This window comes from Piliocolobus tephrosceles, chromosome 10 (genome assembly GCF_002776525.5).
Source record: "Piliocolobus tephrosceles isolate RC106 chromosome 10, ASM277652v3, whole genome shotgun sequence".
Classification (NCBI taxonomy): Eukaryota; Metazoa; Chordata; class Mammalia; order Primates; family Cercopithecidae; genus Piliocolobus; species Piliocolobus tephrosceles.
This window is the reverse complement of record NC_045443.1, coordinates 11,054,075-11,064,103: the sequence shown is the minus strand read 5'-3', so window position 1 is coordinate 11,064,103 and position 10,029 is coordinate 11,054,075.

Below are 10,029 nucleotides of genomic sequence, written 5' to 3'. Positions count from 1 at the left end.
AAAGAAAGAAAGAAAGAAAGAAAGAAAGAAAGAAAGAAAGAAAGAAAAGAAAAGAAAGAAAGAGAAATGATGGATCAAATTTCCAGGAACTTGTGTTACTGAATGAATGCATAAGGAAATGCAGAGTAACAAGAAACAAGCAAAATATACAGTTCCTTGGTTGTTGTATGTAAAAGCGAAAACGAAAAATTCAGGAGAATGCTGGGCCAACCTTGGATTTTGGCCAGACTGAACTACAGTCTCTAGCCACAGGGCCCCTACCAACAGGTAAAAGTTAAAGGGAAAAGAAATTGTTGTGGTGGATCCTGACAGTGAGCCAAGCTTGAATCTTGGCCCAGTGGAACTCAAGCCTCTAGCCTCAGGGGCCCTACCAAAGGAACACATTGGGACAAATCTTGTCACAAGGCCAAACTTGGATTCCAGCCGGCCTGAGTTACAGCTGGTAGCCAGAATTGCTTCCAAAGGGAAAAATTGGCCTGGTGCGGTTCCTCACACCTGTAATCCCGGCACTTCAGAAGGCCGAGGTGGACAGATCACAAGGTCAAGAGATCGAGACCATCCTGGCCAACATGGTGAAACCCTGTCTCTACTAACAATACAAAAATTAGCTGGGCGTGGTGGTGCATGCCTGTAGTCCCAGCTACTCAGGAGGCTGAGGCAGGAGAATCACTGGAACCAGGGAGGCAGAGGTTACAGTGAGCCAAGATTGAGCCACTGCACTCCAGCCTGGTGACAGAACAAGGGTCCACCTCAAAAAAAAAAAAAGGAAAAAATTATGCAAAAACAAAAAATAGCAAAGAAAGTTGGAACGATTTGTATGAACATGGATAAAACAAAGGGGAAAGGAAATGAGAAGAGTGTGGAAATACTCATCCCATCAGTACATGAATTCTCAAACTGTTATTGAGAAATGGGATGAGTGGTTGGGCACGGTGGCTCATGCATGTAATCCCAGCACTTTAGGAGGCCAAGGCGGGTGGATTATCTGAAGTCAGGAGTTCAAGACCAGCCTGGCCCATATAGTGAAACCACGTCTTTATAAAAATACAAAATGTAGCTGGGCGCAGTGGTGCACGCCTGTGATCCCAGCTCCTCAGGAGGCTGAGGCGGGAGAATCACTTGAACCCAGCAGGCAGAGGTTGCAACGAGGCGAGATCGCTCCACTGCACTTCAGTCTAGGTGACAGAGTGAGACTCCTTCTCAAAAAAAAAAAAAAAAAAAGAAGAAGAAGAAACTAAACAAGATGAACAGGCTGGTCACAGTGACTCACTCCTGTAATCCCAGCACTTTGCAGAGCCGAGGCAAGAGGATCACTTGAGTCTGCAAGGCAGAGGTGGCAATAAAGCGAGATTGCACCACTGCAATCCAGCCTGGGTGACAGAGCAAGACTCCTTCTCAGAAAAAATTAAAAAAAAAAAATGGGATGAATAGGCTGGTTACGGTGACTCACTCCTGTAATCCCAGCACTTTGCAGGGCCGAGGCAGGAAGGAGGATCACTTGAGCCCAGGAGTTTGAGGCCACCCTGGCAACCCAGTGAGACCTCATTTCTACAAAAAATAAGAATTAAAAACTTAGCCATGTGTGGTGAGCACCTGTAGTCCCAGCTACTCAGTAGGCTGAGGTGGGAGGATCACTTGAGCCCAGTAGTTTGTGGATATAGTGAGTTGTGATTGTACCAATGCATTCCAGCCTGGGCGTCAGAGCAAGACTCTTCCTCAAAAAAAGAAAAAAAAGAACTGATGAGAGGGTTTGGGTCTCTTGGCCTGACCTCCAGTAGAGGACTCAAAGACATATGCACATGAGTGAATAAAATAATCAGAGGTAGAGAAGTGATATTTCTGGGACTCCTTGACACAGGAGTGCCATGCACTATCGTTCCAAGACCTGCTGATGAAGTTCTAAGGGGCTACTGTAAAGTTGGGAGGATATAAGAGTGCAAAAGACTCATAAGACTAAGGTAGGCCGGGCGCGGTGGCTCAAGCGTGTGATCCCAGCACTTTGGGAGACGGGTGGTCTCCCACCCGTGATCCGAGACGGGTGGATCACGAGGTCAGGAGATCAAGACCATCCTGGCTAACACGGTGAAACCCCGTCTCTACTTAAAAAATACAAAAAAACTAGCCAGGTGAGGTGGCGGGCGTCTGTAGTCCCAGCTACTTGGGAGGCTGAGGCAGGAGAATGGCGTAAACCCAGGAGGCGGAGCTTGCAGTGAGCTGAGATCTGGCCACTGCACTCCAGCCTGGGTGACAGAGTGAGACTCTGTCTCAAAAGAAAAAAATAAAAAAGAAAAGAAAAGACTAAGGTGAAAATTTGGATGGAAATTGGTATGTTTGAAAAGGTTTTGGCCGGGCGCGGTGGCTCAAGCCTGTAATCCCAGCACTTTGGGAGGCCGAGACGGGCGGATCACGAGGTCAGGAGATCGAGACCATCCTGGCTAACACGGTGAAACCCCGTCTCTACTAAAAATACAAAAAACTAGCCGGGCGAGGTGGCGGGCGCCTGTAGTCCCAGCTACTCCGGAGGCTGAGGCAGGAGAATGGCGTAAAACCCGGGAGGCGGAGCTTGCAGTGAGCTGAGATCCGGCCACTGCACTCCAGCCCAGGAGACACAGCAAGACTCCGTCTCAAAAAAAAAAAAAAAAAAAAAAAAAGAAAAGGTTTTATGTGAGACAGTTGTGTCCCCTTTACCTGAATGTATTATGGGGATGGATACTGTGTCTGACTGGGGAATGCTTCCCCTACCTAGTATGGTAAAACAGAAGGCGTATACATCTATCCTTCTGCCCATATTGATTGGACACATCTGTGAATGGGCTGGGGGTCAGTAGGTCCAGGCTGGGTTTGGTTCTGTTTCAAGTTACAGATCTAGCTGAGCTAGGCTTCTCCCTGAGGTTTGTACTAAGATACCGCTGCCTGTTTACTTTGGAGGTCAGGCCAGGATTGCAACAGCTAAGCCAGAAGACGCTCTTACCTAGCAAAAGCAGGTATACTAGAGGGCAAGTGAAAACAGACAAGTGCTCTTAAGACCTTGGCTCAGAACGGATATTCCTTATTCTGTTGGCCAATTAAAGTCAGATGACTGAACCTAAAGTTAAACGTGGGCTGGGCACGGTGGCTCATGCCTGTAATCCCAGCACTTTGGGAGGCCAAGGCAGGATGATCACCTGAGGTAAGGAGTTCGAGACCGGCCTGGTTAACATGGCAAAACCCCGTCTCAACCAAAAACACAAAAATTGATGGCCAGGAGCGGTGGCTCATGCCTGCAATCCCAGTACTTTGGGAGGCCAAGGAGGGCGGATCACCAGGTCAGGAGATGGAGACCATTCTGGCTAACATGGTGAAACCCCATCTCTACTAAAAATACAAAAAATTAACCAGGCATGGTGGCGGGTGCCTGTAGTCCCAACCACTGGGGAGCCTGAGGCAGAAGAATGGCGTGAACCCAGGAGGCGGAGCTTGCACTGAGCCAAGGTCGTGCCACTGCTCTCCAGCCTGGGTGACAGAGCAAGACTCTGTCTCAAAAAAAAAAGTTAAAGTGAAACTTATCCCACTCCTTTAGTAAAGCTTACCCCTCTCCTTTAATAGAAGGAACTGCAAAGACCACTTAGCAAAAAGCATGGAATTGGGGATGGGATGAGGAGGTAAAGAATTTGAGCCATACATACATTCAATTTTCCTGGATAAAGCCAAACTGCTTTCATTTTTTAAATTATTATTATTATTATTATTTTTTGAGACAGGATCTTGCTCTGTCGCTCAGGCTGCAGTGCAGTACCTCAATCATAGCTCAAGGGATCCTGCCCTCAGCCTCTTGAATAGCTGGCATCACAGGCACACATCACCGTGCCCAGCTAACTAAAAAAAAAAAATCTGTAGAGACGTGGATCCCACTCGGTTGCCAGGGCTGGTCTCAAACTCCTGGGCTCAAGCGATTCGCCTGCTTTGGCCTCACAAAGTGCTAGGATTATAGTCATGAGCTACTGTGCCCAGCCCAAACTGCTTTCTGTTTTTGAGACGGAGTTTCCTCTGTCAACCAGGCTGGAGTGCAATGGTGTGATCTCGGTTCACTGCAACCTCTGCTTCCTGGGTTCAAGTGATTCTCCTGCCTCAGCCTCCTGAGTAGCTGGAACTACAAACGTGTACCACCACGCCTGGCTAATTTTGTATTTTTAGTAGTTATGGGGTTTTGCCATGTTGGCCAGGCTGGTCTCAAACTCCTGCCTCCCCAAGTGCTGGGATTAGAGGCGTGAGCCACGGCATCTGTCCCAGCCCAAACTGCTTTCTAAAGTAATGATACATAAAGAGAACTGGGAAAGGTAAAATAATAATAACAACAATAATAATAACAAAGTAGCGACACAATGTTATACTCTTGCTAGCAGTAAAGATAGCTCCCATTGCTTCTCATTCTCGCCCATAGTTGATATGTACAGATATTTAAAGTTTTGCCAATTAGGAGGCCTAAGTAACAACAAAAAAAAATAAATAAATTTGATTACATCAAAAATTTTTTTTTTTTAAGATGGAATTTCACTCTTGTTGCCCAGGCTGGGGTGCAATGGCACGATCTTGGCTTGCTGCAACTTCTGCCTCCCGGGTACAAGTGATTCTCCTGTCTCAGCCTCTCGAGTAGCTGGAATTACAGGCATGTGCCAACATGCCTGACTAATTTTGTATTTTTAGTAGAGATGGGGTTTCTCCATGTTGATCAGGCTAGTCTCCAACTCCTGACCTCAGGTGATCGCGCCCACCTTGGGCTCCCAAACTGATAGAATTACAGGAGTGAGCCACTGCTCCTGGCCCACACTTTTTTTTTTTTTTTTTTGAGACAGAGTCTTGCGCTGTTGCCCAGGCAGGAGTACAATGTCACGATTTTGGCTCCCTGCAACCTCTGCCTCCTGGGTTCAAGCAATTCTCATGCATAAGCCTCCCAAGAAGGTGGGATTACAGGCACATGCCAGCCACCACGCCCAACTAATTTTTGTAGTTTTAGTAGAGACGGGGTTTCACTATGTTGGACAGGCTGGTCTCGAACTCCTGGCCTCAAGCAATCCATCTGCCTCGGCCACCCAAAGTGCTGGAAATCGCAGGTGTGAGCCCCTGCACCTGGCCCCCATCCACGTTTTGACTAAAATTAAAGGGTGAGATATTGTGCCGGGTGTGGAGGTCTGCAACTGTAATACCAGCTACTTGAGAGGCTGAGGCAGGAGAATCACTTGGGCACATGTGTTTGAGGCCAGCCTGGGAAACATAGTGAGACCCCCGTCTCTGAAAAAAAAGAGAGAGAGAGAGAGAAAATAAAGAAAAAGAGAGAGTGAGGGCCAGGTGTGGCTCATGCCTGTAATCCCAGCACTTTGGGAGGCTGAGGTGGGCAGATCACCAGAGGTCAGGCGTTCAAGAGCAGCCTGGCCAACATGGTAAAACCCCATCTCTATGAGAAATACAAAAATTAGCCTGGTGTGGTGGCGGATACCTGTAGTCCCAGCTGCTCCGGAGAACAATTGTTTCAACCTGGGAGGTGGAGGTTGCAGTGAGTCGATGTCATGTCACTGCACTCCAGCCTGGGTGACAGAGGGAGGCTCTGTCTCAAAGAAAAAAAGAGAAAGAAAGAAAAAGAGAAAGAGAGAGAAAAAGAAAGACAAAGAAAGAAAGAAAAAGAGAGAGAAAGAATGAAATAAAGAAAAGAAGAAAGAGGGAAAGGAAGAAAGGAGGGAGGGAAACAATGAAAGAAGGAAGGAAGGAAGGAAAGAAGGAAGGAAGGAAGGAAGGAAAGAAGGAAGGAATTGTTAAAGATGAGGAAAAATTGGATCCCTTAGACACTACTGTTGGGAATATAAAATGGTGATGCAGCCACTTTGGGTGTTTTGCTGTTGTTTTGTTTTGAGATGGAGTCTTGCTCTGTCGCCCAGGCTGGAGTGCAGTGGTGCGATTTCTGCTCACTGCAACCTCTGCCTCCCGGGTTCAAGCAATTCTCCTGCCTCAGCCTCCCAAGTAGCTGGGATTACAGGCACAAGCCAGCATGCCCAGCTAATTTTTGTATTTTTTTTTTTTTTAGTAAAGACAGAGTTTCACCATGTTGGCCAGGCTGTTCCCGAACTCCTGACCTTGTGATGCACCTGCCTCGGCCTCCTGAAGTGCTGGGATTACAGGTGTGAGCCACTGCGCCTGGCTTTGCTTTCTTTCTTTTTTTTTTTTTTTGGAGACTAAGTCTTACTCTGTCACCCAAGCTGGAGTGCAGTGGCACCATCTCAGCTCACTGCAACCTCTGCCTCCTGGATTCAAGCAATTCTCCTGCCTCAGCCTCCCGAGTAGCTGCGACTACAGGTGCCCGCCACAACGCTCGGCTAATTTTTTACATTTTTAGTAGAGATGGGGTTTTACCATGTTAGCCGGGATGGTCTCGATCTCCTGACCTCGTGATCCGCCCTCCTCAGCCTCCCAAAGTGCTGGGATTACAGGCATGAGCCACTGCACCTGGCCAGGATATTTCAGTTTTATATCTTTTCCTTTCGAGATAGGGTCTCCTTCTGTTGCCTAAGCTAGAGTGCAGTGGAGTGACCTTAGCTCACTGCAACCTCGACCTACTGGCTCAAGTGATCCTCCTGCCTCAGCATTCTGAGTGGCTGGGATCACAGGCACGTGCCACTACACCTGACTAAATTTTAAATTTTTTGTAGGGATGGGGTCTCCCTATGTTGCCTAGGCTGGTCTTGAACTCCTGGCTCAAGTGATCCTTCTACCTCAGCCTCCTAAAGTGCTGGGATTACAGGCATGAGCCACTGCACTGGGCCCTCCCTGTGTTCTTCACCACCTCCTCTTCCCTTCCATGGCCACCACCAAATCTATCTTCTTTCTTTCTGTAGAATGGCCTATTCTGGAAATTTCATATAAATTGAGTAATATAATATGTGGTCTTTTATGATTAGCTTCTTTTACTTTTTTTCTTCTGCTTATTTTTTTGAGACGTATTGCCAGTCTGTCCAGGCTGGAATGCAATGGGACGATCTCGGCTCACTGCGACTTCCGCCTCCCGGGTTCAAGCCATTCTCCCGCCTCAGCTTCCCAAAGTGCTGGGATGACAGGCTCGAGCCACAGCGCCTGGCCCATTTCCTCGTTTAAAAAAATGGAATTTAGCCAGGCGCAGTGGCTCACGCCTGTCATTCCAGCACTTTGGGAGGCCTAGGCGGGCGGATCACCTGAAATCGGGAGTCTGAGACCAGCGTGGCTAACATGGTGAAATCCTGTTTCTACTAAAAATACAAAAAATTAGCCGGGTGTGCAGCTGGGCTTGGTGTCGCGCGCCTCTAATACCAGCTACTCGGGAGGCTGAGGCAGGCGAATAGCTTGAACCCGGGTGGCAGAGATTGCGGTGACCTGAGATCGCGCCATTGCACTCCAGCCTGGGGGACAAGGGCAAAACTCCGTCTCAATAAATAGATAGATAGGTAGATAGATAGATAGATAGATAGATAGATAGATAGATAGATAAATTGAATGTAATCCCTGAAATGTATCCCAACGCAGAAGTCAACCCTATCAAGCACCACAGCCTAGAGCAATACAGAAAGGGCAGTTAAATTCAGTTACCTGCATTTGAAGGCAGGTCAAGGTCGCTGGGTTCCAGGTATATCCTGGGTCACAGCAAAGAATATTAAGGATGATGAGCAAACTAAGTAGGAATGACAGGGTTCTGCAGCTGCCCACGCCTGCGCAGTGAAGGGGACTCGCCGGGGAGCCAGCGCGTCCCAGGCCCAGCTTTTTTGCAGGGTCTCCAGTTCCGCGCCCCCTCCCTTCCGCGTCCCCCACCCCCACGCGCCTCCGTGCGCCAGTCCGAGCCTCATGCGGCGCCTGGGCCATAGGGAGGTGGGTGGTCGCAGCTGCAGTGCCAAGTCTGGGGCTGGCTGGCTGGCTCGGTGCTCGCTGGGGGTAGGGCGGCGAACTGGAGGAAGAAGGTGGACGTTGGTGAGAACCGCAGTTTCAGCCACGCCAGTGCAGCGAAGGCCCCGATCAAAAAGACAGATTTGTTGCTAGGTGATTCATCGGTGCCATTCTTTGCCATTCTTTGTGTATCTCCAACTCATGATGAGAGAGGACGGCATGATGAAGGCCCACAGCGCAGAGCCGGAGCCGGAGCCCGAGCAGGAGCCGGAGCGAGCCGCACGAGCCTCATCTGCAGCTTGACTGAAACAGCATCTTGCAGCTCTGAAGCTCCAGGCCCAGAGGCGCTCCCTCCACCTTTTCCTTGTCTCACTTGCCCAACGCTCTCGGCAGGCGACACCCTGGCCCAAACTCAACCATCTGGGGCCACTTGGGACCTTGGCCAAGTTTCTGCAACAAACACTTTTTTTTTTTTTTTTTTTTTTTTTTTTGAGACGGAGTCTTGCTCTGTCGCCCGAGCTGGAGTGCAGTGGCCAGATCTCAGCTCACTGCAAGCTCCGCCTCCCGGGTTTACGCCATTCTCCTGCCTCAGCCTCCGGAGTAGCTGGGACTACAGGCGCCCGCCACCTCGCCCGGCTAGTTTTTTGTATTTTTAGTAGAGACGGGGTTTCACCGTGTTAGCCAGGATGGTCTCGATCTCCTGACCTCGTGATCCGCCCGTCTCAGCCTCCCAAAGTGCTGGGATTACAGGCTTGAGCCACCGCGCCCGGCCTAACAAACACTTGATTTAAAAAAAAAAAAAAAAAGAGGGTGAGGGGGTGGGGGACAAGTTTTGACTTGAATTTTCTCTAAAAGCCCAGGTGGCTTTGGGAGGTGTGGAAGGGGGAAATCCCCTCAACCAAAACCCAACTATTATCTACCCAGCCATCTCACACTTATTGTGCTAGTTATCAATTTACTGTCAGCTCCGAATTCATCCCTCAATACCTGCGTTTAAATGGATGGAATTCCTTTAAGCATTTCCTTTTCAGAATACTAAGAACAATGCTTTCTCAGTAGATGGTGCTGGAAGGATACTCCAGGATGAAGGGGGATTCTCTTGCTGGTTCCAGTGGCTGCACCTTAGGTCAGCAGTATAGATGAGAGGAAATTTGGTGGTGACCTGCCCCAGCCACGCCCTGGCCTGGTGGTCACTTTCCACAGGGATGCCATACTCCAGGCCTCCTACCCCTCTGGTGCCTTGACTCCCTCTGCACATCTGCATATCTGGTCACCAGCTATGTGTTCCCTGCTTGCAAAGGGACTGCATACCTGCACTGGCCCAGGCAAACCACCAAACTTCTCTGCTCTCCCATGGACTGCAACTCTACATTCTCCAGTAGGGTATGCACCTCAGTTTTGAGGAAATGACCGTGGCCTTCCAAGTATGTCCTTTCTTGGATAATCTCCTTCAGCTCTAGGAAAATGAATTTTGTCTTATACCTTTTATTTTTTTTTTAAGGAGTTTTGTTCTTATTGCACAGGCTGGAGTGCAATGGTACCATCTTGGCTCACTGCAACCTCCACCTCCCCAGGTCAAGCGGTTCTCCTGCCTCAGCTGGGATTACAGGCGCCTACCACTATGCCCAGCCATTTTTTCTTCATATTTTTAAGAGGTGGGGTTTCAGCATATTGGCCAGACTGGTCTCGAGCTGCTGACCTCAGGCGATCCACCCACCTCAGCCTCCCAAAGTGCTGGGATTACACCCGTGACCCACCGATAGGACCCAGACTGATACACTTGATAAACATCACTTAGGGCTGGGTATGGTGGCTCACGCCTGTAATCCCAGAACACTGGGAGGCTGAGGCGGACAGATCACAGACAGATCACATGAGGCCAGAAGTTCAAGACCAGCCTAGTCAACATAGTGAAACCCCGTCTTTACTAAAAGTACAAAAATTAGCTGGGCGTGGTGGTCTACACCTGTAGTCTCAGCTACTTGGGAGACTAAGCCAAGAGAATCGCTTGAACCTGGGAGGCAGAGGTTCCAGTGAGCTGAGATCACGCCATTGCACTCCATCCTGGATAACAAGAGCAAAGCTCCTTCTCAAAAAAAAAAGAAGAAAAAAAAATGCATATAACGAGATGTGAAATTGGAGAGGCAAGGC